The sequence below is a fragment of the Patagioenas fasciata genome, chromosome 33 (assembly GCF_037038585.1).
Source record: "Patagioenas fasciata isolate bPatFas1 chromosome 33, bPatFas1.hap1, whole genome shotgun sequence".
Classification (NCBI taxonomy): Eukaryota; Metazoa; Chordata; class Aves; order Columbiformes; family Columbidae; genus Patagioenas; species Patagioenas fasciata.
In genome coordinates, this window is record NC_092552.1 from 2,976,692 (window position 1) to 3,001,036 (window position 24,345).

A 24,345-nucleotide genomic window follows, 5' to 3' on the forward strand; every position below is an offset into this window, starting at 1 on the left:
GTCAGGCTCCATCAGGCCCTGTCGGGTTTGCTCGGGCCCTATCGGGCTCCGTGGGGCCCTGTCGGGTTTCCTCGGGCCCTGTCGGGCTCCATCGAGCCCTGTCAGGTTTGCTCGAGCCCTGTCGGGTTTGCTCGGGCCCTGTCGGGCTCCATCGGACCCTATCAGGCTTTGGCGGGTCCTGTCGGGTTTGCTCAGGCCCTGTCGGGCCTTGTCAGCCCCTGTCGGGTTTGCTCGCGCCCTGTCGGGCTCCGTCGGGCCCTGTCAGGTTCTCTCGGGCCCTTTCAGGTTTACTCGGGCCCTGTCAGGCTCTGTCAGGCGCTATCGGGTTTGCTGGAGCCCTGTCGGGCTCCGTCAGGCCCTGTCTGGTTTGCTCGGGCCCTGTCAGGCCTTGTCAGGCTTTGTCCGGTTTGCTCGGGACCTGTCGGGTTTGCCCGCATCCTGTCGGGCTCCGTCGGGCCCTGTCAGATTCGCTCGGGCCCTGTCGGGTTTGCTCGGGCTCTGTCGGGCTCCGTCGGGCCCTGTCAGGTTTGCTCGGGCCCTGTCGGGTTTGCTCGGGCCCTGTAAGGCTCCGTCGAGCCCTGTCGGGTTTGCTCGGGCCCTGTCAGGCTCCGTCAGGCCCTGTCGGATTTGCTAGTGCCCTGTCGGGCTCTGTTGGGCCCTGTCAGGTTTGCTCAGGCCCTGTCGGGCTCCTTCGTGCCCTGTCAGGTTTGCTCGGGCCCTGTCGGGTTTGCTCGGGCCCTGTCAGGCTCCGTCGAGCCCTGTCGGGTTTGCTCGGGCCCTGTCAGGCTCCGTCGAGCCCTGTCGGGTTTGCTCGCGCCCTGTCGGGCTCCGTCGGGCCCTGTCAGGTTCTCTCGGGCCCTTTCAGGTTTACTCGGGCCCTGTCAGGCTCCGTCAGGCCCTATCGGGTTTGCTGGAGCCCTGTCGGGCTCCGTCAGGCCCTGTCTGGTTTGCTCGGGCCCTTTCAGGCCTTGTCAGGCTTTGTCCGGTTTGCTCGGGACCTGTCGGGTTTGCCCGCATCCTGTCGGGCTCCGTCGGGCCCTGTCAGATTCGCTCGGGCCCTGTCGGGTTTGCTCGGGCTCTGTCGGGCTCCGTCGGGCCCTGTCAGGTTTGCTCAGGCCCTGTCGGGATCCGTTGGGCCTTGTCGGGTTTGCTCGGGCCCTGTCGGGCTCCTTCGTGCCCTGTCAGGTTTGCTCGGGCCCTGTCGGGTTTGCTCGGGCCCTGCAAGGCTCTGTCGAGCCCTGTCGGGTTTGCTCGGGCCCTGTCAGGCTCCGTCGGGCCCTGTCGGGTTTCCTCGGGCCCTGTCGGTCTCCATCGAGCCCTGTCAGGCTTTGTCGAACCCTGTCGGGTTTGCTCGGGCCCTGTCGGGTTTGCTCGGGTCCTGTCGGGCTCTGTCGGGCCCTTTCGGGTTTGCTCGGGCCCTGTCAGGCTCCGTCGGGCCCTGTCTGGTTTCCTCGGGCCCTGTCGGGCTCCGTTGGGCCCTGTCGGTTTGCTCGGGCCCTGTCGGGCTCCGTCGAACCCTGTCGGGTTTGCTCGGGCCCTGTCAGGCTCCGTCGCGCCCTGTCGGGTTTCCTCAGGCCCTGTCGGGCTCCATCGGACCCTATCAGGCTTTGGCGGGTCCTGTCGGGTTTGCTCAGGCCCTGTCGGGCCTTGTCAGCCCCTGTCGGGTTTGCTCGCGCCCTGTCGGGCTCTGTCGGGCCCTGTCAGGTTCTCTCGGGCCCTGTCAGGTTTGCTCGGGCCCTGTCAGGCTCCGTCAGGCCCTGTCGGGTTTGCTCCACCCCTGTCGGGCTCCGTCAGGCCCTGTCAGGATGTGCTCGGGCCCTGTCGGGCCTTGTCAGGCCCTGTCGGGTTTGCTCGGGACCTGTCGGGTTTGCCCGCGTCCTGTCGGGCTCCGTCGGGCCCTGTCAGATTCGCTCGGGACCTGTCGGGTTTGCTCGGGCCCTGTCAGGCTCCGTCAGGCCCTGTCGGGTTTGCTCGTGCCCTGTCGGGCTCCGTCGGGCCCTGTCAGGTTTGCTCAGGCCCTGTCGGGTTTCGTTGGGCATTGTCGGGTTTGCTCGGACCCTGTCGGGCTCCTTCGTGCCCTGTCAGGTTTGCTCGGGCCCTGTCGGGTTTGCTCGGGCCCTGTAAGGCTCCGTCGGGCCCTGTCGGGTTTCCTCGGGCCCTGTCGGGCTCCATCGAGCCCTGTCAGGCTTTGTCGAACCCTGTCGGGTTTGCTCGGGCCCTGTCGGGTTTGCTCGGGCCGTGTCGGGCTCTGTCGGGCCCTGTCCGGTTTCCTCGGGCCCTGTCGGGCTCCCTCGGACCCTGTCGGGTTTGCTCGGGTCCTGTCAGGTTTCCTCGGGCCCTGTCGGGTTTGCTGAAGCCCTGTCAGGCTTCGTCGGACCCTGTCGGGTTTGCTCGGGCCCTGTCGGGCTCCGTCGAACCCTGTCGGGTTTGCTCGGGCCCTGTCAGGCTCTGTCGCGCCCTGTTGGGTTTCCTCGGGCCCTGTCGGGCTCCATCGAGCCCTGTCAGGTTTGCTCGGGCCCTGTCGGGTTTGCTCGGGCCCTGTCAAGCTCCATCGGACCCTATCAGGCTTTGGCGGGTCCTGTCGGGTTTGCTCAGGCCCTGTCAGGCCTTGTCAGCCCCTGTCGGGTTTGCTCGCGCCCTGTCGGGCTCCGTCGGGCCCTGTCAGGTTCTCTTGGGCCCTGTCAGGTTTGCTCGGGCCCTGTCAGGCTCCGTCAGGCAATATCGGGTTTGCTCGACCCCTGTCGGGCTCCGTCAGGCCCTGTCAGGTTTGCTCGGGCCCTGTCGGGCCTTGTCAGGCCCTGTCGGGTTTGCTCAGGACCTGTCGGGTTTGCCCGCGTCCTGTCGGGCTCCGTCAGGCTCTGTCAGATTCGCTCGGGCCCTGTCGGGTTTGCTCGTGCCCTGTCGGGCTCCGTCGGGCCCTGTCAGGTTTGCTCAGGCCCTGTCGGGTTTCGTTGGGCCTTGTCGGGTTTGCTCGGGCCCTGTCAGGCTCCTTCGTGCCCTGTCAGGTTTGCTCGGGCCCTGTCGGGTTTGCTCGGGCCCTGTCAGGCTCCGTCGGGCCCTGTCGGGTTTCCTCGGGCCCTGTCGGGCTCCATCGAGCCCTGTCAGGCTTTGTCGAACCCTGTCAGGTTTGCTCGGGCCCTGTCGGGTTTGCTCGGGTTTTGTCGGGCTCTGTTAAGCCCTGTCGGATTTCCTCGGGCCCTCTCGGGTTCTGTCGGGCCCTCTCGGGTTCCGTCGGGCCCTGTCGGGTTTCCTCGGGCCCTGTCGGACTCTATCGAGCCCTGTCAGGCTCCGTCGGGCTCTTTCGGGTTTGCTCAGGCCCTGTCGGGCTCCGTCGGGCCCTGTCAGGCTTTGTCAGGTCCTGTCAGGTTTGCTCGGGCCCTGTCGGGCCTTGTCGGGCCCTGTTGGGTTTGCTTGGGCTCTGTCGGGCTCCAGCGTGCCCTGTCGGGTTTGCCCGGGCCCTGTCAGGCTCCATCAGGCCCTGTCGGGTTTGCTCGGGCCGTATCGGGCTCCGTGGGGCCCTGTCGGGTTTCCTCGGGCCCTATCGGGCTCCATCGAGCCCTGTCAGGCTCCGTCGGGCTCTTTCGGGTTTGCTCAAGCCCTGTTGGGCTCCGTCGGGCCCTGTCAGGCTTTGTCAGGTCGTGTCAGGTTTGCTCGGGCCCTGTCGGGCCTTGTCGGGCCCTGTCGGGTTTGCTCGGGCTCTGTCGGGCTCCAGCGTGCCCTGTCGGGTTTGCTCGGGCCCTGTCGGGCTCCGTCAGGCCCTGTCGGGTTTGCTCGGGCCCTATCGGGCTCCGTGGGGCCCTGTCGGGTTTCCTCGGGCCCTGTCGGGCTCCATCGAGCCGTGTCAGTCTCCGTCGGGCCCTTTCGGGTTTGCTTGGGCCCTGTCGGGCTACGTCGGGCCCTGTCGAATTTGCTCAGGCCCTGTCGGGTTTGTTCGAGCCCTGTCGGGCTCCATCGGGCCCTGTCGGGTTTGCTCGGGCCCTATCGGGCTCCGTCGAGCCCTGTCGGGTTTGCTCGGGCTCTGTCAGGCTCCGTCGGGCCCTGTCGGGCTTCCTCGGGCCCTGTCGGGCTCCATCAAGCCCTGTCAGGCTTTGTCGAACCCTGTCGGGTTTGCTCGGGCCCTGTCGGGTTTGCTCGGGCCCTGTCGGGCTCTGTCGGGCCCTGTCTGGTTTCCTCGGGCCCTGTCGGGCTCCCTCGGACCCTGTCGGGTTTGCTCGGGTCCTGTCGGTTTTGCTCGGGCCCTGTCGGGTTTGCTGAAGCCCTGTCAGGCTTCGTCGGACCCTGTCGGGTTTGCTCGGGCCCTGTCGGGCTCCGTCGAACCCTGTCGGGTTTGCTCGGGCCCTGTCAGGCTCCGTCGCGCCCTGTCGGGTTTCCTCGGGCCCTGTCGGGCTCCATCGAGCCCTGTCAGGTTTGCTCGGGCCCTGTCGGGTTTGCTCGGGCCCTGTCGGGCTCCATCGGACCCTATCAGGCTTTGGCGGGTCCTGTCGGGTTTGCCTAGGCCCTGTCGGGCCTTGTCAGCCCCTGTCGGGTTTCCTCGCGCCCTGTCGGGCTCCGTCGGGCCCTGTCAGGTTCTCTTGGGCCCTGTCAGGTTTGCTCGGGCCCTGTCAGGCTCCGTCAGGCCCTATCGGGTTTGCTCGAGCCATGTCGGGCTCCGTCAGGCCCTGTCAGGTTTGCTCGGGCCCTGTCGGGCCTTGTCAGGCCCTGTCGGGTTTGCTCGGGACCTGTCGGGTTTGCCCGCATCCTGTCGGTCTCCGTCGGGCCCTGTCAGATTCGCTCGGGCCCTGTCGGGTTTGCTCGGGCCCTGTCAGGCTCCGTCAGGCCCTGTCGGGTTTGCTCGTGCCCTGTCGGGCTCCGTCGGGCCCTGTCAGGTTTGCTCAGGCCCTGTCGGGTTTCGTTGGGCCTTGTCGGGTTTGCTCGGGCCCTGTCGGGCTCCTTCGTGCCCTGTCAGGTTTGCTCGGGCCCTGTCGGGTTTGCTCGGGCCCTGTAAGGCTCCGTCGAGTCCTGTCGGGTTTGCTCGGGCCCTGTCAGGCTCCGTCAGGCCCTGTCGGATTTGCTAGTGCCCTGTCGGGCTCTGTTGGGCCCTGTCAGGTTTGCTCAGGCCCTGTCGGGCTCCTTCGTGCCCTGTCAGGTTTGCTCGGGCCCTGTCGGGTTTGCTCGGTCCCTGTCAGGCTCCGTCGAGCCCTGTCGGGTTTGCTCGGGCCCTGTCAGGCTCCGTCGGGCCCTGTCGGGTTTCCTCGGGCCTTGTCGGGCTCCATCGAGCCCTGTCAGGCTTTGTCGAACCCTGTCGGGTTTGCTCGGGCCCTGTCGGGTTTGCTCGGGTCCTGTCGGGCTCTGTCGGGCCCTGTCGGGTTTGCTCGGGCCCTGTCAGGCTCCGTCAGGCCCTGTCGGATTCCCTCGGGCCCTCTCGGGTTCCGTCGAGCCCTCTCGGGTTCCGTCGAGCCCTGTCGGGTTTGCTCGGGCCCTGTCAGGCTCCGTCGGGCCCTGTCGGGTTTCCTCGGGCCCTGTCGGGCTCCATCGAGCCCTGTCAGGCTTTGTCGAACCCTGTCGGGTTTGCTCGGGCCCTGTCAGGTTTGCTCGGGCCCTGTCAGGCTCCGTCAGGCCCTATCGGGTTTGCTCGAGCCCTTTCGGGCACCGTCAGGCCCTGTCAGGTTTCCTTGGGCCCTGTCGGGCCTTGTCAGGCCCTGTCGGGTTTGCTCGGGACCTGTCAGGTTTGCCCGCGTCCTGTCGGGCTCCGTCGGGCCCTGTCAGATTCGCTCGGGCCCTGTCGGGTTTGCTCGGGCCCTGTCAGGCTTTGTCAGGCCCTGTCGGATTTGCTAGTGCCCTGTCGGGCTCTGTTGGGCCCTGTCAGGTTTGCTCAGGCCCTGTCGGGATCCGTTGGGCCTTGTCGGGTTTGCTCGGGCCCTGTCGGGCTCCTTCGTGCCCTGTCAGGTTTGCTCGGGCCCTGTCGGGTTTGCTCGGGCCCTGTCAGGCTCCGTCGAGCCCTGTCGGGTTTGCTCGGGCCCTGTCAGGCTCCGTCGGGCCCTGTCGGGTTTGCTCGGGCCCTGTCGGGTTTGCTCGGGTCCTGTCGGGCTCTGTCGGGCCCTGTCGGGTTTGCTCGGGCCCTGTCAGGCTCCGTCGGGCCCTGTCGGATTCCCTCGGGCCCTCTCGGGTTCCGTCGGGCCCTGTCGGGTTTCCTCGGGCCCTGTCGGACTCTATCGAGCCCTGTCAGGCTCCGTCGGGCTCTTTCGGGTTTGCTCAGGCCCTGTCTGGCTCCGTCGGGCCCTGTCAGGCTTTGTCAGGTCCTGTCAGGTTTGCTCGGGCCCTGTCGGGCCTTGTCGGGCTCTGTCGGGTTTGCTCGGGCTCTGTCGGGCTCCAGCGTGCCCTGTCGGGTTTGCCCGGGCCCTGTCAGGCTCCATCAGGCCCTGTCGGGTTTGCTCGAGCCCTATCGGGCTCCGTGGGGCCCTGTCGAGTTTCCTCGGGCCCTGTCGGGCTCCATCTAGCCCTGTCAGGCTCTCTCGGGCCCTTTCGGGTTTGCTCGGGCCCTGTCGGGCTTCGTCGGGCCCTGTCGGATTTGCTCAGGCCCTGTCGGGTTTGCTCGAGCCCTGTCGGCCTCCATCGGGTCCTGTCGGGTTTGCTCGGGCCCTATCGGGCTCCATCGGGCCCTGTCGGGTTTCCTCGGGCCCTGTCGGGCTCCATCGAGCCCTGTCAGGCTTCGTCGGGCCCTTTCGGGTTTGCTCGGGCCCTGTCGGGCTCCGTCAGGCCCTGTCAGGTTTGCTCGGGCCCTGTCGGGCCTTGTCGGGCCCTGTCGGGTTTTCTCGGGCTCTGTCGGGCTCCAGCGTGCCCTGTCGGGTTTGCTCGGGCCCTATCGGGCTCCCTCGGGCCCTGTCGGGTTTCGTTGGGCCCTGTTGGGCTCCATCGAGCCCTGTCAGGCTCCGTCGGGCCCTTACGGGTTTGCTCTGGCCCTGTCGGGCTCCGTCGGGCCCTGTCGGGTTTGCTCGGGCCCTGTCAGGCTTTGTCAAGCCCTGTCGGGTTTGCTAGGGCCCTGTCGGGCTCCGTCGGGCCCTGTCTGGTTTCCTCAGGCCCTGTCGGGCTCCGTCGGGCCCTGTCGGGTTTGCTCAGGCCCTGCCGGGTTTGCTAGGGCCCTGTCGGGCTCCGTCGGGCCCTGTCTGGTTTCCTCAGGCCCTGTTGGGCTCCGTCGAGCCCTGTCGGGTTTGCTCGGGCCCTGTCAGGCTCCGTCGCGCCCTGTCGGGTTTGCTCGGGCCCTGTCGGGCTCCATCGAGCCCTGTCGGGTTTGCTCGGGCCCTGTCGGGCTCCATCGGACCCTGTCAGGCTTTGTCGGGTCCTGTCGGGTTTCCTCAGGCCCCGTCAAGCCTTCTCAGGCCCTGTCGGGTTTGCTCGGGCCCTGTCGGGTTTGCCCGCGTCCTGTCGGGCTCCGTCGGGCCCTGTCAGGTTTGCTCAGGCCCTGTCGGGATCCTTTGGGCCCTGTCGGGTTTGCTCGGGCCCTGTCGGGCTCCTTCGTGCCCTGTCAGGTTTGCTCGGGCCCTTTCGGGTTTGCTCGGGCCCTGTCAGGCTCCGTCGAGCTTTGTCAGGTTTGCTCGGGCCCTGTCGGGTTTGCTCGGGCCCTGTAAGGCTCCGTCGAGCCCTGTCGGGTTTGCTCGGGCCCTGTCAGGCTCCGTCAGGCCCTGTCTGGTTTGCTCGTGCCCTGTCAGGCTCCGTCGGGCTCTTTCGGGTTTGCTCAGGCCCTGTCGGGCTCCGTCGGGCCCTGTCAGGCTTTGTCAGGTCCTGTCAGGTTTGCTCGGGCCCTGTCGGGCCTTGTCGGGCCCTGTTGGGTTTGCTTGGGCTCTGTCGGGCTCCAGCGTGCCCTGTCGGGTTTGCCCGGGCCCTGTCTGGCTCCATCAGGCCCTGTCGGGTTTGCTCGGGCCGTATCGGGCTCCGTGGGGCCCTGTCGGGTTTCCTCGGGCCCTATCGGGCTCCATCGAGCCCTGTCAGGCTCCGTCGGGCTCTTTCGGGTTTGCTCAAGCCCTGTTGGGCTCCGTCGGGCCCTGTCAGGCTTTGTCAGGTCGTGTCAGGTTTGCTCGGGCCCTGTCAAGCCTTGTCGGGCCCTGTCGGGTTTGCTCGGGCTCTGTCGGGCTCCAGCGTGCCCTGCCGGGTTTGCTCGGGCCCTGTCGGGCTCCGTCAGGCCCTGTCGGGTTTGCTCGGGCCCTATCGGGCTCCGTGGGGCCCTGTCGGGTTTCCTCGGGCCCTGTCGGGCTCCATCGAGCCGTGTCAGTCTCCGTCGGGCCCTTTCGGGTTTGCTTGGGCCCTGTCGGGCTCCGTCGGGCCCTGTCGAATTTGCTCAGGCCCTGTCGGGTTTGTTCGAGCCCTGTCGGGCTCCATCGGGCCCTGTCGGGTTTGCTCGGGCCCTATCGGGCTCCGTCGAGCCCTGTCGGGTTTGCTCGGGCTCTGTCAGGCTCCGTCGGGCCCTGTCGGGCTTCCTCGGGCCCTGTCGGGCTCCATCAAGCCCTGTCAGGCTTTGTCGAACCCTGTCGGGTTTGCTCGGGCCCTGTCGGGTTTGCTCGGGCCCTGTCGGGCTCTGTCGGGCCCTGTCTGGTTTCCTCGGGCCCTGTCGGGCTCCCTCGGACCCTGTCGGGTTTGCTCGGGTCCTGTCGGTTTTGCTCGGGCCCTGTCGGGTTTGCTGAAGCCCTGTCAGGCTTCGTCGGACCCTGTCGGGTTTGCTCGGGCCCTGTCGGGCTCCGTCGAACCCTGTCGGGTTTGCTCGGGCCCTGTCAGGCTCCGTCGCGCCCTGTCGGGTTTCCTCGGGCCCTGTTGGGCTCCATCGAGCCCTGTCAGGTTTGCTCGGGCCCTGTCGGGTTTGCTCGGGCCCTGTCGGGCTCCATCGGACCCTATCAGGCTTTGGCGGGTCCTGTCGGGTTTGCCTAGGCCCTGTCGGGCCTTGTCAGCCCCTGTCGGGTTTCCTCGCGCCCTGTCGGGCTCCGTCGGGCCCTGTCAGGTTCTCTTGGGCCCTGTCAGGTTTGCTCGGGCCCTGTCAGGCTCCGTCAGGCCCTATCGGGTTTGCTCGAGCCATGTCGGGCTCCGTCAGGCCCTGTCAGGTTTGCTCGGGCCCTGTCGGGCCTTGTCAGGCCCTGTCGGGTTTGCTCGGGACCTGTCGGGTTTGCCCGCATCCTGTCGGTCTCCGTCGGGCCCTGTCAGATTCGCTCGGGCCCTGTCGGGTTTGCTCGGGCCCTGTCAGGCTCCGTCAGGCCCTGTCGGGTTTGCTCGTGCCCTGTCGGGCTCCGTCGGGCCCTGTCAGGTTTGCTCAGGCCCTGTCGGGTTTCGTTGGGCCTTGTCGGGTTTGCTCGGGCCCTGTCGGGCTCCTTCGTGCCCTGTCAGGTTTGCTCGGGCCCTGTCGGGTTTGCTCGGGCCCTGTAAGGCTCCGTCGAGTCCTGTCGGGTTTGCTCGGGCCCTGTCAGGCTCCGTCAGGCCCTGTCGGATTTGCTAGTGCCCTGTCGGGCTCTGTTGGGCCCTGTCAGGTTTGCTCAGGCCCTGTCGGGCTCCTTCGTGCCCTGTCAGGTTTGCTCGGGCCCTGTCGGGTTTGCTCGGGCCCTGTCAGGCTCCGTCGAGCCCTGTCGGGTTTGCTCGGGCCCTGTCAGGCTCCGTCGGGCCCTGTCGGGTTTCCTCGGGCCTTGTCGGGCTCCATCGAGCCCTGTCAGGCTTTGTCGAACCCTGTCGGGTTTGCTCGGGCCCTGTCGGGTTTGCTCGGGTCCTGTCGGGCTCTGTCGGGCCCTGTCGGGTTTGCTCGGGCCCTGTCAGGCTCCGTCAGGCCCTGTCGGATTCCCTCGGGCCCTCTCGGGTTCCGTCGAGCCCTCTCGGGTTCCGTCGAGCCCTGTCGGGTTTGCTCGGGCCCTGTCAGGCTCCGTCGGGCCCTGTCGGGTTTCCTCGGGCCCTGTCGGGCTCCATCGAGCCCTGTCAGGCTTTGTCGAACCCTGTCGGGTTTGCTCGGGCCCTGTCAGGTTTGCTCGGGCCCTGTCAGGCTCCGTCAGGCCCTATCGGGTTTGCTCGAGCCCTTTCGGGCACCGTCAGGCCCTGTCAGGTTTCCTTGGGCCCTGTCGGGCCTTGTCAGGCCCTGTCGGGTTTGCTCGGGACCTGTCAGGTTTGCCCGCGTCCTGTCGGGCTCCGTCGGGCCCTGTCAGATTCGCTCGGGCCCTGTCGGGTTTGCTCGGGCCCTGTCAGGCTTTGTCAGGCCCTGTCGGATTTGCTAGTGCCCTGTCGGGCTCTGTTGGGCCCTGTCAGGTTTGCTCAGGCCCTGTCGGGATCCGTTGGGCCTTGTCGGGTTTGCTCGGGCCCTGTCGGGCTCCTTCGTGCCCTGTCAGGTTTGCTCGGGCCCTGTCGGGTTTGCTCGGGCCCTGTCAGGCTCCGTCGAGCCCTGTCGGGTTTGCTCGGGCCCTGTCAGGCTCCGTCGGGCCCTGTCGGGTTTGCTCGGGCCCTGTCGGGTTTGCTCGGGTCCTGTCGGGCTCTGTCGGGCCCTGTCGGGTTTGCTCGGGCCCTGTCAGGCTCCGTCGGGCCCTGTCGGATTCCCTCGGGCCCTCTCGGGTTCCGTCGGGCCCTGTCGGGTTTCCTCGGGCCCTGTCGGACTCTATCGAGCCCTGTCAGGCTCCGTCGGGCTCTTTCGGGTTTGCTCAGGCCCTGTCGGGTTTGCTCGAGCCCTGTCGGCCTCCATCGGGTCCTGTCGGGTTTGCTCGGGCCCTATCGGGCTCCATCGGGCCCTGTCGGGTTTCCTCGGGCCCTGTCGGGCTCCATCGAGCCCTGTCAGGCTTCGTCGGGCCCTTTCGGGTTTGCTCGGGCCCTGTCGGGCTCCGTCAGGCCCTGTCAGGTTTGCTCGGGCCCTGTCGGGCCTTGTCGGGCCCTGTCGGGTTTTCTCAGGCTCTGTCGGGCTCCAGCGTGCCCTGTCGGGTTTGCTCGGGCCCTATCGGGCTCCCTCGGGCCCTGTCGGGTTTCGTTGGGCCCTGTTGGGCTCCATCGAGCCCTGTCAGGCTCCGTCGGGCCCTTACGGGTTTGCTCTGGCCCTGTCGGGCTCCGTCGGGCCCTGTCGGGTTTGCTCGGGCCCTGTCAGGCTTTGTCAAGCCCTGTCGGGTTTGCTAGGGCCCTGTCGGGCTCCGTCGGGCCCTGTCTGGTTTCCTCAGGCCCTGTCGGGCTCCGTCGGGCCCTGTCGGGTTTGCTCAGGCCCTGCCGGGTTTGCTAGGGCCCTGTCGGGCTCCGTCGGGCCCTGTCTGGTTTCCTCAGGCCCTGTTGGGCTCCGTCGAGCCCTGTCGGGTTTGCTCGGGCCCTGTCAGGCTCCGTCGCGCCCTGTCGGGTTTGCTCGGGCCCTGTCGGGCTCCATCGAGCCCTGTCGGGTTTGCTCGGGCCCTGTCGGGCTCCATCGGACCCTGTCAGGCTTTGTCGGGTCCTGTCGGGTTTCCTCAGGCCCCGTCAAGCCTTCTCAGGCCCTGTCGGGTTTGCTCGGGCCCTGTCGGGTTTGCCCGCGTCCTGTCGGGCTCCGTCGGGCCCTGTCAGGTTTGCTCAGGCCCTGTCGGGATCCTTTGGGCCCTGTCGGGTTTGCTCGGGCCCTGTCGGGCTCCTTCGTGCCCTGTCAGGTTTGCTCGGGCCCTTTCGGGTTTGCTCGGGCCCTGTCAGGCTCCGTCGAGCTTTGTCAGGTTTGCTCGGGCCCTGTCGGGTTTGCTCGGGCCCTGTAAGGCTCCGTCGAGCCCTGTCGGGTTTGCTCGGGCCCTGTCAGGCTCCGTCAGGCCCTGTCTGGTTTGCTCGTGCCCTGTCGGGCTCCGTCGGGCCCTGTCAGGTTTGCTTGGGCACTGTTGGGCTCTGTCGGGCCCTGTCGGGTTTCCTTGGGCCCTGTCGGGCTCCATCGAGCCCTGTCAGGCTTTGTCGAACCCTTTCGGGTTTGCTCAGGTCCTGTCGGGTTTGCTCGGGCCCTGTCGGGCTCTGTCGGGCCCTGTCTGGTTTCCTCGGGCCCTGTCGGGCTCCGTTGGGCCCTGTCGGTTTGCTCGGGCCCTGTCGGGTTTTCTGAAGCCCTGTCAGGCTTCGTCGGACCCTGTCGAGTGTGCTCGGGCCCTGTCGGGCTCCGTCGAGCCCTGTCAGGTTTTCTCGGGCCTTGTCAGGCTTTGTCGGGCCCTGTCAGGTTTGCTCGGGCCCTGTCGGGTTTGCTCAGGCCCTGTCGGGTTCCGTCGGGCCCTGTCGGGTTTCCTCGGGCCCTGTCGGACTCCACTGAGCCCTGTCAGGCTCCGTAAGGCTCTTTTGGGTTTGCTCGGGCCCTGCCGGGCTCCGTCGGGCCCTGTCAGGCTTTGTCAGGACGTGTCAGGTTTGCTCGGGCCCTGTCGGGCCTTGTCGGGCCCTGTCGGGTTTGCTCGGGCTCTGTCGGGCTCCAGCGTGCCCTGTCGGGTTTGCCCGGGCCCTGTCAGGCTTTGTCAGGCCCTGTCGGGTTTCTTGGGCCCTATCGGGCTCAATCAGGCCCTGTCGGGTTTCCTCGGGCCCTGTCGGGCTCCATCGAGCCCTGTCAGGCTCCGTCGGGCCCTTTCGGGTTTGCTCAAGACCTGTCGGGCTCCGTCGGGCCCTGTCGGATTTGCTCAGGCCCTGTCGGGTTTGCTTGAGCCCTGTCGGGCTCCATCGGGTCCTGTCGGGTTTGCTCGGGCCCTATCGGGCTCCGTCGGGCCCTGTCGGGTTTCCTCGGGCCCTGTCGGGCTCCATCGAGCCCTGTCAGGCTTCGTCGGGCCCTTTCGGGTTTGCTCGGGCCCTGTCGGGCTCCGTCAGGCCCTGTCGGGTTTGCTCGGGCCCTATCGGGGTCCGTCGAGCCCTGTCGGGTTTGCTCGGGCCCTGTCGGGCTCCATCAAGCCCTGTCAGGCTCCGTCGGGCCCTTTCGGGTTTGCTCGGGCCCTGTCGGGCTCCGTCGGGCCCTGTCGGGTTTGCTCGGGCCCTGTCGGGTTTGCTCGGGCCCTGTCAGGCTTTGTCAAGCCCTGTCGGGTTTGCTAGGGCCCTGTCGGGCTCCGTTGGGCCCTGTCTGGTTTCCTCAGGCCCTGTCGGGCTCCGTCGAGCCCTGTCGGGTTTGCTCAGGCCCTGTCGGGTTTGCTCGGGCCCTGTCGGGCTCCGTCGGGCCCTGTCTGGTTTCCTCAGGCCCTGTCGGGTTCCGTCGAGCCCTGTCGGGTTTGCTCGGGCCCTGTCAGGCTCCGTCGCGCCCTGTCGGGTTTCCTCGGGCCCTGTCGGGCTCCATCGAGCCCTGTCGGGTTTGCTCAGGCCCTGTCGGGCACCATCGGACCCCGTCAGGCTTTGTCGGGTCCTGTCGGGTTTGCTCAGGCCCTGTCGGGCCTTGTCAGGCCCTTTCGGGTTTGCTCGGGCCTTGTCGGGTTTGCCCGCGTCCTGTGGGGCTCCGTCGGGCCCTGTCAGATTCGCTCGGGCCCTGTCGGGTTTGCTCGGGCCCTGTCAGGCTCCGTCAGGCCCTGTCGGGTTTGCTCGGGCCCTGTCAGGCTCCGTCGGGCCCTGTTAGGTTTGCTCAGGCCCTGTCGGGATCCGTTGGGCCCTGTCGGGTTTGCTCGGGCCCTGTCGGGCTCCTTCGTGCCCTGTCAGGTTTGCTCGGGCCCTGTTGGGTTTGCTCGGGCCCTGTAAGGCTCCGTCGAGCCCTGTCAGGTTTGCTCGGGCCCTGTTGGGTTTGCTCAGGCCCTGTCAGGCTCCGTCGAGCCCTGTCGGGTTTGCTCGGGCCCTGTCAGGCTCCGTCAGGCCCTGTCTGGTTTGCTCGTACCCTGTCGGGCTCCGTCGGGCCCTGTAAGGTTTGCTTGGGCACTGTCGGGCTCCGTCGGGCCCTGTCAGGCTTTGTCGAACCCTGTCGGGTTTGCTCAGGCTCTGTCGGGTTTGCTCGGGCCCTGTCGGGCTCTGTCGGGCCCTGTCTGGTTTCCTCGGGCCTTGTCGGGCTCCGTTGGGCCCTGCCGGGTTTGCTCGGGCCCTGTCGGGTTTGCTGAAGCGCTGTCAGGCTTCGTCCGACCCTGTCGGGTTTGCTCGGGCCCTGTCGGGCTCCGTCGAACCCTGTCGGGTTTGCTCGGGCCCTGTCAGGCTCCGTCAGGCCCTATCGGGTTTCCTCGGGCCCTGTCGGTCTCCATCGAGCCCTGTCAGGTTTGCTCGGGCCCTGTCGGGACTTGTCAGGCCCTGTCGGATTTTCTCGGGACCTGTCGGGTTTGCCCGCGTCCTGTCGGGCTCCGTCGGGCCCTGTCAGATTCGCTCGGGCCCTGTCGGGTTTGCTCGGGCCCTGTCAGGCTCCGTCAGGCCCTGTCGGGTTTGCTCGTGCCCTGTCGGGCTCCGTCGGGCCCTGTCAGGTTTGTTCAGGCCCTGTCGGGATCCGTTGGGCCTTGTCGGGTTTGCTCGGGCCCTGTCGGGCTCCTTCGTGCCCTGTCAGGTTTGCTCAGGCCCTGTCGGGTTTGCTCGGGCCCTGTCAGGCTCCGTCGAGCCCTGTCGGGTTTGCTCGGGCCCTGTCAGGCTCCGTCGGGCCCTGTCGGGTTTCCTCGGGCCCTGTCGGGCTCCATCGAGCTTTGGCAGGCTTTGTCGAACCCTGTCGGGTTTGCTCGGGCCCTGTCGGGTTTGCTCGGGTCCTGTCGGGCCCTGTCGGGCCCTGTCGGGTTTGCTCGGGCCCTGTCAGGCTCCGTCGGGCCCTGTGGGATTCCCTCGGGCACTCTCGGGTTCCGTCGGGCCCTCTTGGGTTCCGTCGGGCCCTGTCGGGTTTCCTCGGGCCCTGTCGGGTTTCCTCGGGCCCTGTCGGACTCTATCGAGCCCTGTCAGGCTCCGTCGGGCTCTTTCGGGTTTGCTCAGGCCCTGTCGGGCTCCGTCGGGCCCTGTCAGGCTTTGTCAGGTCCTGTCAGGTTTGCTCGGGCCCTGTCGGGCCTTGTCGGGCCCTGTCGGGTTTGCTCAGGCTCTGTCGGGCTCCAGCGTGAACTGTCGGGTTTGCCCGGGCCCTGTCAGGCTCCATCAGGCCCTGTCGGGTTTGCTCGGTCCCTATCGGGCTCCGTGGGGCCCTGTCGGGTTTCCTCGGGCCCTGTCGGGCTCCATCGAGCCCTGTCAGGCTCCGTCGGGCCCTTTCGGGTTTCCTCGGGCCCTGTCGGGCTCCGTCGGGCCCTGTCGGATTTGCTCAGGCCCTGTCGGGTTTGCTCGAGCCCTGTCGGGCTCCATCGGGTCCTGTCGGGTTTGCTCGGGCCCTATTGGGCTCCGTCGGGCCCTGTCGGATTTCATCGGGCCCTGTCAGGCTCCGTTGGGCTCTGTCAGCTTGCTCGGGCCCTGTCGGGTTTTCTGAAGCCCTGTCAGGCTTCGTCGGACCCTGTCAAGTGTGCTCGGGCCCTGTCGGGCTCCGTCGAGCCCTGTCAGGTTTTCTCGGGCCTTGTCAGGCTCCTTCGGGCCCTGTCGGGTTTGCTCGGGCCCTGTCGGGTTTGCTCAGGCCCTGTCGGATTCCGTCGGGCCCTGTCGGGTTTCCTCGGGCCCTGTCGGACTCCACTGAGCTCTGTCAGGCTCCGTCGGGCTCTGTCGGGTTTGCTCGGGCCCTGGCGGGCTCCGTCGGGCCCTGTCAGGCTTTGTCAGGACGTGTCAGGTTTGCTCGGGCCCTGTCGGGCCTTGTCGGGCCCTGTCGGGTTTGCTCGGGCTCTGTCGGGCTCCAGCGTGCCCTGTCGGGTTTGCCCGGGCCCTGTCAGGCTCCGTCAGGCCCTGTCGGGTTTGCTCGGGCCCTATCGGATTCAATCAGGCCCTGTCGGGTTTCCTCGGGCCCTGTCTGGCTCCATCGAGCCCTGTCAGGCTCTGTCGGGCCCTTTCGGGTTTGCTCGGGCCCTGTCGGGCTCCATCGGGCCCTGTCTGGTTTCCTCGGGCTCTGTTGGGCTCCGTCGGGCCCTGTCGGGTTTGCTCGGGCCATGTCGGGTTTGCTGAAGCCCTGTCAGGATTCGTCGGACCCTGTCGGATTTGCTCGAGCCCTGTCGGGCTCCATCGGGCCCTGTCGGGTTTGCTCGGGCCCTATCGGGCTCCGTCGGGCCCTGTCGGGGTTCCTCGGGCCCTGTCGGGTTTCCTCGGGCCCTGTCGGGCTCCATCGAGCCCTGTCAGGCTTCGTCGGGCCCTTTCGGGTTTGCTCGGGCCCTGTCGGGCTCCGTCAGGCCCTGTCGGGTTTGCTCGGGCCCTATCGGGCTCCGTCGAGCCCTGTCGGGTTTGCTCGGGCTCTGTCAGGCTCCGTCGGGCCCTGTCGGGTTTCCTCGGGCCCTGTCGGGCCTCATCAAGCCCTGTCAGGCTTTGTCGAACCCTGTCGGGTTTGCTCGGGCCCTGTCGGGTTTGCTCGGGCCCTGTCGGGCTCTGTCGGGCCCTGTCTGGTTTCCTCGGGCCCTGTCGGGCTCCGTCTGGCCCTGACGGGTTTGCTCGGGCCCTGTCGGGTTTGCTCGGGCCCTGTCGGGTTTGCTGAAGCCCTGTCAGGCTTCGTCGGACCCTGTCGGGTTTGCTCAGGCCCTGTCGGGCTCCGTCGAACCCTGTCGGGTTTGCTCGGGCCCTGTCAGGCTCCGTCGCGCCCTGTCGGGTTTTCTCGGGCCCTGTCGGGCTCCATCGAGCCCTGTCAGGTTTGCTCGGGCCCTGTCGGGTTTGCTCGGGCCCTGTCGGGTTTGCTGAAGCCCTGTCAGGCTTCGTCGGACCCTGTCGGGTTTGCTCGGGCCCTGTCGGGCTCCGTCGAACCCTGTCGGGTTTGCTCGGGCCCTGTCAGGCTCCGTCGCGCCCTGTCGGGTTTCCTCGGGCCCTGTCGGGCTCCATCGAGCCCTGTCAGGTTTGCTCGGGCCGTGTCGGGTTTGCTCGGGCCCTGTCGGGCTCCATCGGACCCTATCAGGCTTTGGCGGGTCCTGTCGGGTTTGCTCAGGCCCTGTCGGGCCTTGTCAGCCTCTGTCGGGTTTGCTCGCGCCCTGTCGGGCTCCGTCGGGCCCTGTCAGGTTCTCTCGGGCCCTGTCAGGTTTGCTCGGGCTCTGTCGGGATCCATTGGGCCTTGTCGGGTTTGCTCGGGCCCTGTCGGGCTCCTTCGTGCCCTATTAGGTTTGCTCGGGCCCTGTCGGGTTTGCTCGGGCCCTGTCAGGCCTTGTCAGGCCCTGTCGGGTTTGCTCGGGACCTGTCGGGTTTGCCTGCGTCCTGTCGGGCTCCGTCGGGCCCTGTCAGATTTGCTCGGGCCCTGTCGGGTTTGCTCAGGCCCTGTCAGGCTCCGTCAGGCCCTGTCGGGTTTGCTCGTGCCCTGTCGGGCTCCGTCGGGCCCTGTCAGGTTTGCTCAGGCCCTGTCGGGATCCGTTGGGCCTTGTCGGGTTTGCTCGGGCCCTGTCGGGCTCCTTCGTGCCCTGTCAGGTTTGCTCGGGCCCTGTCGGGTTTGCTCGGGCCCTGTCAGGCTCCGTCGAGCCCTGTCGGGTTTGCTCGGGCCCTGTCAGGCTCCGTCGGGCCCTGTCGGGTTTCCTCGGGCCCTGTCGGGCTCCATCGAGCCCTGTCAGGCTTTGTCAAACCCTGTCGGGTTTGCTCGGGCCCTGTCGGGTTTGCTCGTGCCCTGTCGGGCTCCGTCGGGCCCTGTCAGGTTTGCTCGGGCCCTGTCAGGATCTGTCGGGCATGGAGACCCCCGCTTGTCCTCAGGGTCCATTGTGACATCTTGGGCACCTCCCATTGACCCCAGGACCCATTGTGACACCATGGGGACCCCCCGTTGTCACTGGGGGCCCATTGTGACACCATGGATACCCCCGCTTGTCCTCAGGGTCCATTGTGACATCTTGGGCACCTCCCATTGTCCCCAGGACCTATTGTGACATCCTGGGGACCCCCTTGCTCCCAGGGCCCATTATGGCACCATGAGGACATCACCTTTGTCCCCAGGAACCATTGTGACATCCCAGGACCCCGCTTTGTCCCCAGGGCCCATTTTAGCACCATGGGGACCCCCTTTTACCCCAGGGCCCATTGTGGCACCATGGCAACCCCTTTTGCCCCAGGGCCCATTGTGACATTCTAGGACCCCACTTTGTCCCCAGGGCCTATTGTGACACCATGGGGACCCCTCCTTGTCACTGGGGACCCATTATGACACCATGGGGACCCCCCCTTCTTCTCAGGACTCATTCTCACATCCTGGGCACCCCCCATTGTCCCCAGGGCCCATTGTGACATCCTGGGGACCTCATTGTCCCCAGGGCCCATTGTGACATCCCAGAACCTCCTATTGTCCCCAGGGCCCATTGTGACATCCTGGGGACCCCCATTGTCCCCAGGGCCCATTGTGACATTCCAGGAACCCCCATTGTCCCCAGGGCCCATTGTGACATCCACTGCACCCCCTTGTCCCCAGGGCCCATTGTGACATTCAGGGGACCCCTCTTTGTCCCCAGGGCCCATTGTGACATCCTGGGGACCCCCCCTTGTCACTGGGGCCCATTGTGACGTCCCAGGACCCCCCGTTGTCCCCAGGGTTCATTGTGACGTCTTAGGAACCCCCATTGTCCCCAGGGCCCATTGTGACATCCTGGGGACCCCTCTTTGTCCCCAGGGCCCATTGTGACATCCTGGGGACCCCCCCTTGTCACTGGGGCCCATTGTGACGTCCCAGGATCCCTCCTTGTCCCCAGGGCCCATTGTGAAGTCTTAGGACCCCACTTGTCCCCAGGGCCCATTGTGACATTCAGGGCACCCCCTTGTCCCCAGGGCCCATTGTGACATTCCGGGGATGCCTCTTTGTCCCCAGGGCACATTGTGACATCCTGGGGACCCCCCCTTGTCACTGGGGCCCATTGTGACGTCCCAGGATCCCCCATTGTCCCCAGGGCCCATTGTGACATTCAGGGCACCCCCTTGTCCCCAGGGCCCACTGTGACATTCCGGGGACGCCTCTTTGTCCCCAGGGCCCATTGTGACATTCAGGGGGCCCCTTTGTCACTGGGGCCCATTGTGACATCCCAGGACCCCCCTTTGTCCCCAGGGCCCATTGTGACATCCAGGGGACCCCCTTTGTCCCCAGGGCCCATTGTGATATTGAAGGACCCCTCTGGTCCCCAGGGCCCATTATGACATCCTGGGGATGCCCCCTTATCACTGGGGCCCATTGTGATGTTCCCAGGACCCCCCATTGTCCCCAGGGCCCATTGTGACATCCTGGGGATCCCTGTTTGGCCCCAGGGCCCATTGTGACATCCCAGGACCCCCCATTGTCCCCAGGGCCCATTGCGACATTCAGGAGACGCCTCTTTGTACCCAGGGCACATTGTGACATCCTGGGGACCCCCCCTTGTCCCCAGGGCCCATTGTGACATCCCAGGACCCCACATTGTCCCCAGGGTCCATTGTGACATCCTGGGGACCCCACTTGTCCCCAGGACCCATTGTGACACTATGGGCACCCCGCCTTGTTCCCAGGGCCCATTGTGACACCGTGGGTACCACCCTTGTCCCCAGAGCCCATTGTGACATCCAGGGGACCCCCTTTGTCCCCAGGGCCCATTGTGACATCGCAGGACCCCCCCTGGTCCCCAGGGCCCATTGTGACATCCAGGGGACCCCTTTTGTCCCCACGGCCCATTGTGGCACCATGGGGACCCCCTTTGTCACTGGGGCCCATTGTGACATCCCAGGACCCCACTTTGTCCCCAGGGCCCATTGTGACATCCCGTGACCCCCCTTTGTCCCCAGTGCTATTGTGAAATCCTGGGGACCCCCTTTGTGCCCAGGGCCCATTGTGGCACCATGGGGAACCCCTTTGTCACTGGGGGCCATTGTGACATTCCAGGATTCCACTTTGTCCCCAGGGCTCGTTCTGACACCTTGGGCACTCCCATTGTCCCCAGGGCCCATTGTGACATCCTGGGGATCCCCCTTTGTCCCCAGGGTCCATTGTGACATCCTGGGCAACCCCATTGTCCCCACGGCCCATTGTGACATCTAGGGGACCCCCTTGTCCCCAGGACCCATCGTGGCACCGTGGGTGCCCTCATTGTCACTTGGGCCCATTGTGACACCATGGGGACGCCCCCTTTGTCCCCAGTGCCCATTGTGACATCCTGCGACCCCCCTTTGTCCCCAGGGCCCATTTTGACATTCAGGGGACCCACCATTGTCCCCAGGGCCCATTGTGACATCCTGGGCAACCCCAATCTCCCCAGGGCCCATTGTGACATCTGGGGGACCCCCTTGTCCCCAGGACCCATCGTGGCACCGTGGGTGCCCTCATTGTCACTTGGGCCCATTGTGACACCATGGGGACGCCCCCTTTGTCCCCAGTGCCCACTGTGACATCCTGCGGACCCCCCCTTTGTCCCCAGGGCCCATTTTGACATTCAGGGGACCCACCATTGTCCCCAGGGCCCATTGTGACCTTCAAGGGACCCCCATTGTTCCCAGGGCCCATTGTGACGTCCTGGGGACCCCCTCTGTTCCCAGGGCTCATTGTGACTTTCAGGGGACCCCCCCCTTGTCCCCAGGGCTGATTGTGATGTCCTAGGGCCCCTCTGTGTCCCCAGGGCCCATTGTGACACTTTAGAGACCCCTCTTTGTCCCCAGGGCCCATTGTGACATCCTGGGGACCCCCCCTTGTCCCCAGGGCCCATTGTGATATTCAGGGGACCCCTCTTTGTCCCCAGGGCCCATTGTGACATCCTGGGGACCCCCTCTTGTCCCCAGGGCCCATTGTGACGTCCCAGGACCCCCCATTGTCCCCAGGGCCCATTGTGACATCCTGGGGATCCCTCCCTGTCCCCAGGGCCCATTGTGACGTCCCAGGAACCCAGATTGTCCCCAGGGCCCATTGTGACATCCTGGGGACCCCCTTTGTCACTGGGGCCCATTGTGACGTCCCAGGACCCCACATTGTCCCCAGGGCTCATTGTGACATCCTGGGGACCCCCTTTCTCTCCAGGGCCCATTGTGACGTCCCAGGACCCCCCATTGTCCCCAGGGTCCATTGTTACATCCTGGGGACCCCCTTGTCCCCAGGACCCATCGTGACACCATGGGGAGCCCCCCTTGTCCTCAGGGCCCATTGTGACATCCTGGGCATCCCCCTTTGTCCCCCGGGACCATTTTAACACCGTGGGGACCCCCTTTGTCCCCAGGGCCCATTGTGACACTGTGGGGACCCCCCTTGTCCCCAGGGCCTATTATTCCGTCCCGGGACCCCCATTGTCCCCAGGGCCCATTGTGACACCTTGGGGACCACCCCTTGTCCTCAGGGCCTATTGTGAACATCCTGGGGAACCTCCATTGTCCCCAGAGCCCACTGTTAGTCCTGGGGACCCCCTTGTCCCCAGGTCCCATTGTGACATCCTGGGGAGCCTCTTTGTCCCCAGGGCCCATTGTGACATTCAGGGGACCCCCTTTGTCCCCAGGGCCCATTGTGACGTCCCAGGACCCCCCATTGTCGCCAGGGCCCATTGTGACATCCTGGGGATCTCCCATTGTCCTCAGTGCCCATTGAGACATATTGGGGACCCCCTTTGTCACTGGGGACCCATTGCGACATCCCAGGAACCCCATTGTCCCAAGGGCCCATTGTGACATCCAGGGGACCCCCCTTTGTCTCCAGGACGCATTGTGACACCGTGGGGACCTCATTAGTCCCCGGGGACCATTGTGACATCCTAGGGACCTCCCTTTGTCCCCAGGGCTCATTGTGGCACCATGGGGACCCCCTTTGTCACTGTGGCACATTGTGATATCCCAGAACCCCACTTTGTCCCCATGGCCCATTTGGACATCCTGGGGACCCCCTTTCTCCCCAGGGGCCATTGTGACATTCAGGGGACCCCCCCTTCTCCCCAGGGCCTATTGTTACGTCCCAGGACCCCCATTGTCCCCAGGGCCCATTGTGACACCATGGGGACCACCCCTTGTCCTCAGGGCCTATTGTGAACATCCTGGGGAACCTCCATTGTCCCCAGAGCCCATTGTGACATCCTGGGGATCCCTCCTTGTCCGCAGGGCCCATTGTGACGTCCCAGGAACCCCCATTGTCCCCAGGGCCCATTGTGACATCCTCGGCACCCCCTTGTCCCCAGGGCCCATTGTGACATTCAGGGGACCCCCTTTGTTCCCAGGACCCATTGTGACATCCTGGGGACCCCCTCTTATCACTGGGGCCCATTGTGACGTCCCAGGACCCCCCATTGTCCCCAGGGCCCATTGTGACATCCTGGGGATCCCTCCTTGTCCCCAGGGCCCATTGTGACATCCTGGGGACCCTCCTTGTCCCCAGAGCCCATTGTGACATCCAAGGGACCCCCTTTGTCTCCAGGGCCCATTGTGGCACCATGGGGACCCCCTTTGACACTGGGGCCCATTGTGACACCGTCGACACCCCCCTTTGTCCCCAGGGCCCATTGTGACATCCTGAGGACCCCCCTTGTCCCCAGAGCCCATTGTGACATCCAGGGGACCCCCTCTTGTCCCCAGGGCCCATTGTGACGTCCCAGGACCCTCCATTGTCCCCAGGGCCCATTGTGACATCCTGGGGATCCCTCCTTGTCCTCAGGGCCCATTGTGACGTCCCAGGACCGCCCATTGTCCCCAGGGCCCATTGTGACATCCTGGGGATCCCTCCTTGTCCCCAGGGCCCATTGTGACGTCCCAGGACCCCCCATTGTCCACAGGACCCATTGTGACATTCAGGGGACCCCCTTTGTCACTGGGGCCCATTGTGACATCCCAGGACCGCCCATTGTCCCCAGGGCCCATTGTGACATCCAGGGGACCCCCTTTGTCCCCAGGGCCCATTGTGGCACCATGAGGACCCTCTTTGTCACTGGGGCCCACTGTGACATCACAGGACCCCCCTTTGTCCCCAGGGCCCATTGTGACATCCTGGGGACCCTCCTTGTCCCCAGAGCCCATTGTGACATCCCAGGACCCCACTTTGTCCCCAGGGCTTATTGTGACACCATGGGGATCTCCCTTGTCCCCAGGGCCCATTGTGACATCCCATGACCCCCCTTTGTCCCCAGTGCTATTGTGAAATCCTGGGGACCCCTTTTGTCCCCAGGGCCCATTGTGACACCGTGGGGAACCCCTTTGTCACTGGGGGCCATTGTGACATTCCAGGATTTCACTTTGTCCCCAGGGCTCGTTCTGACACCTTGGGGACTCCCATTGTCCCCAGGGCCCATTGTGACATCCTGGGCAACCCCATTGTCCCCAGGGCCCATTGTGACATCCTGGGGACCCCCATTGTCCCCAAGGCCCATTGTGACATTCCAGGACCCCCCATTGTCCCCAGGGCCCATTGTGACATCCACTGCACCCCCTTGTCCCCAGGGCCCATTGTGACATTCAGGGGACCCCTCTTTGTCCCCAGGGCCCATTGTGACATCCTGGGGACCCCCGTTGTCACTGGGGCCCATTGTGACGTCCCAGGACCCCACATTGTCCCCAGGGTCCATTGTGACATCCTGGGGACCCCACTTGTCCCCAGGACCCATTGTGACACTATGGGCACCCCGCCTTGTTCCCAGGGCCCATTGTGACACCGTGGGTACCACCCTTGTCCCCAGAGCCCATTGTGACATCCAGGGGACCCCCTTTGTCCCCAGGGCCCATTGTGACATCGCAGGACCCCCCCTGGTCCCCAGGGCCCATTGTGACATCCAGGGGACCCCTTTTGTCCCCACGGCCCATTGTGGCACCATGGGGACCCCCTTTGTCACTGGGGCCCATTGTGACATCCCAGGACCCCACTTTGTCCCCAGGGCCCATTGTGACATCCCGTGACCCCCCTTTGTCCCCAGTGCTATTGTGAAATCCTGGGGACCCCCTTTGTGCCCAGGGCCCATTGTGGCACCATGGGGAACCCCTTTGTCACTGGGGGCCATTGTGACATTCCAGGATTCCACTTTGTCCCCAGGGCTCGTTCTGACACCTTGGGCACTCCCATTGTCCCCAGGGCCCATTGTGACATCCTGGGGATCCCCCTTTGTCCCCAGGGTCCATTGTGACATCCTGGGCAACCCCATTGTCCCCACGGCCCATTGTGACATCTAGGGGACCCCCTTGTCCCCAGGACCCATCGTGGCACCGTGGGGCCCTCCTTGTCACTTGGGCCCATTGTGACACCATGGGGACGCCCCCTTTGTCCCCAGTGCCCATTGTGACATCCTGCGACCCCCCTTTGTCCCCAGGGCCCATTTTGACATTCAGGGGACCCACCATTGTCCCCAGGGCCCATTGTGACATCCTGGGCAACCCCAATCTCCCCAGGGCCCATTGTGACATCTGGGGGACCCCCTTGTCCCCAGGACCCATCGTGGCACCGTGGGTGCCCTCATTGTCACTTGGGCCCATTGTGACACCATGGGGACGCCCCCTTTGTCCCCAGTGCCCACTGTGACATCCTGCGGACCCCCCCTTTGT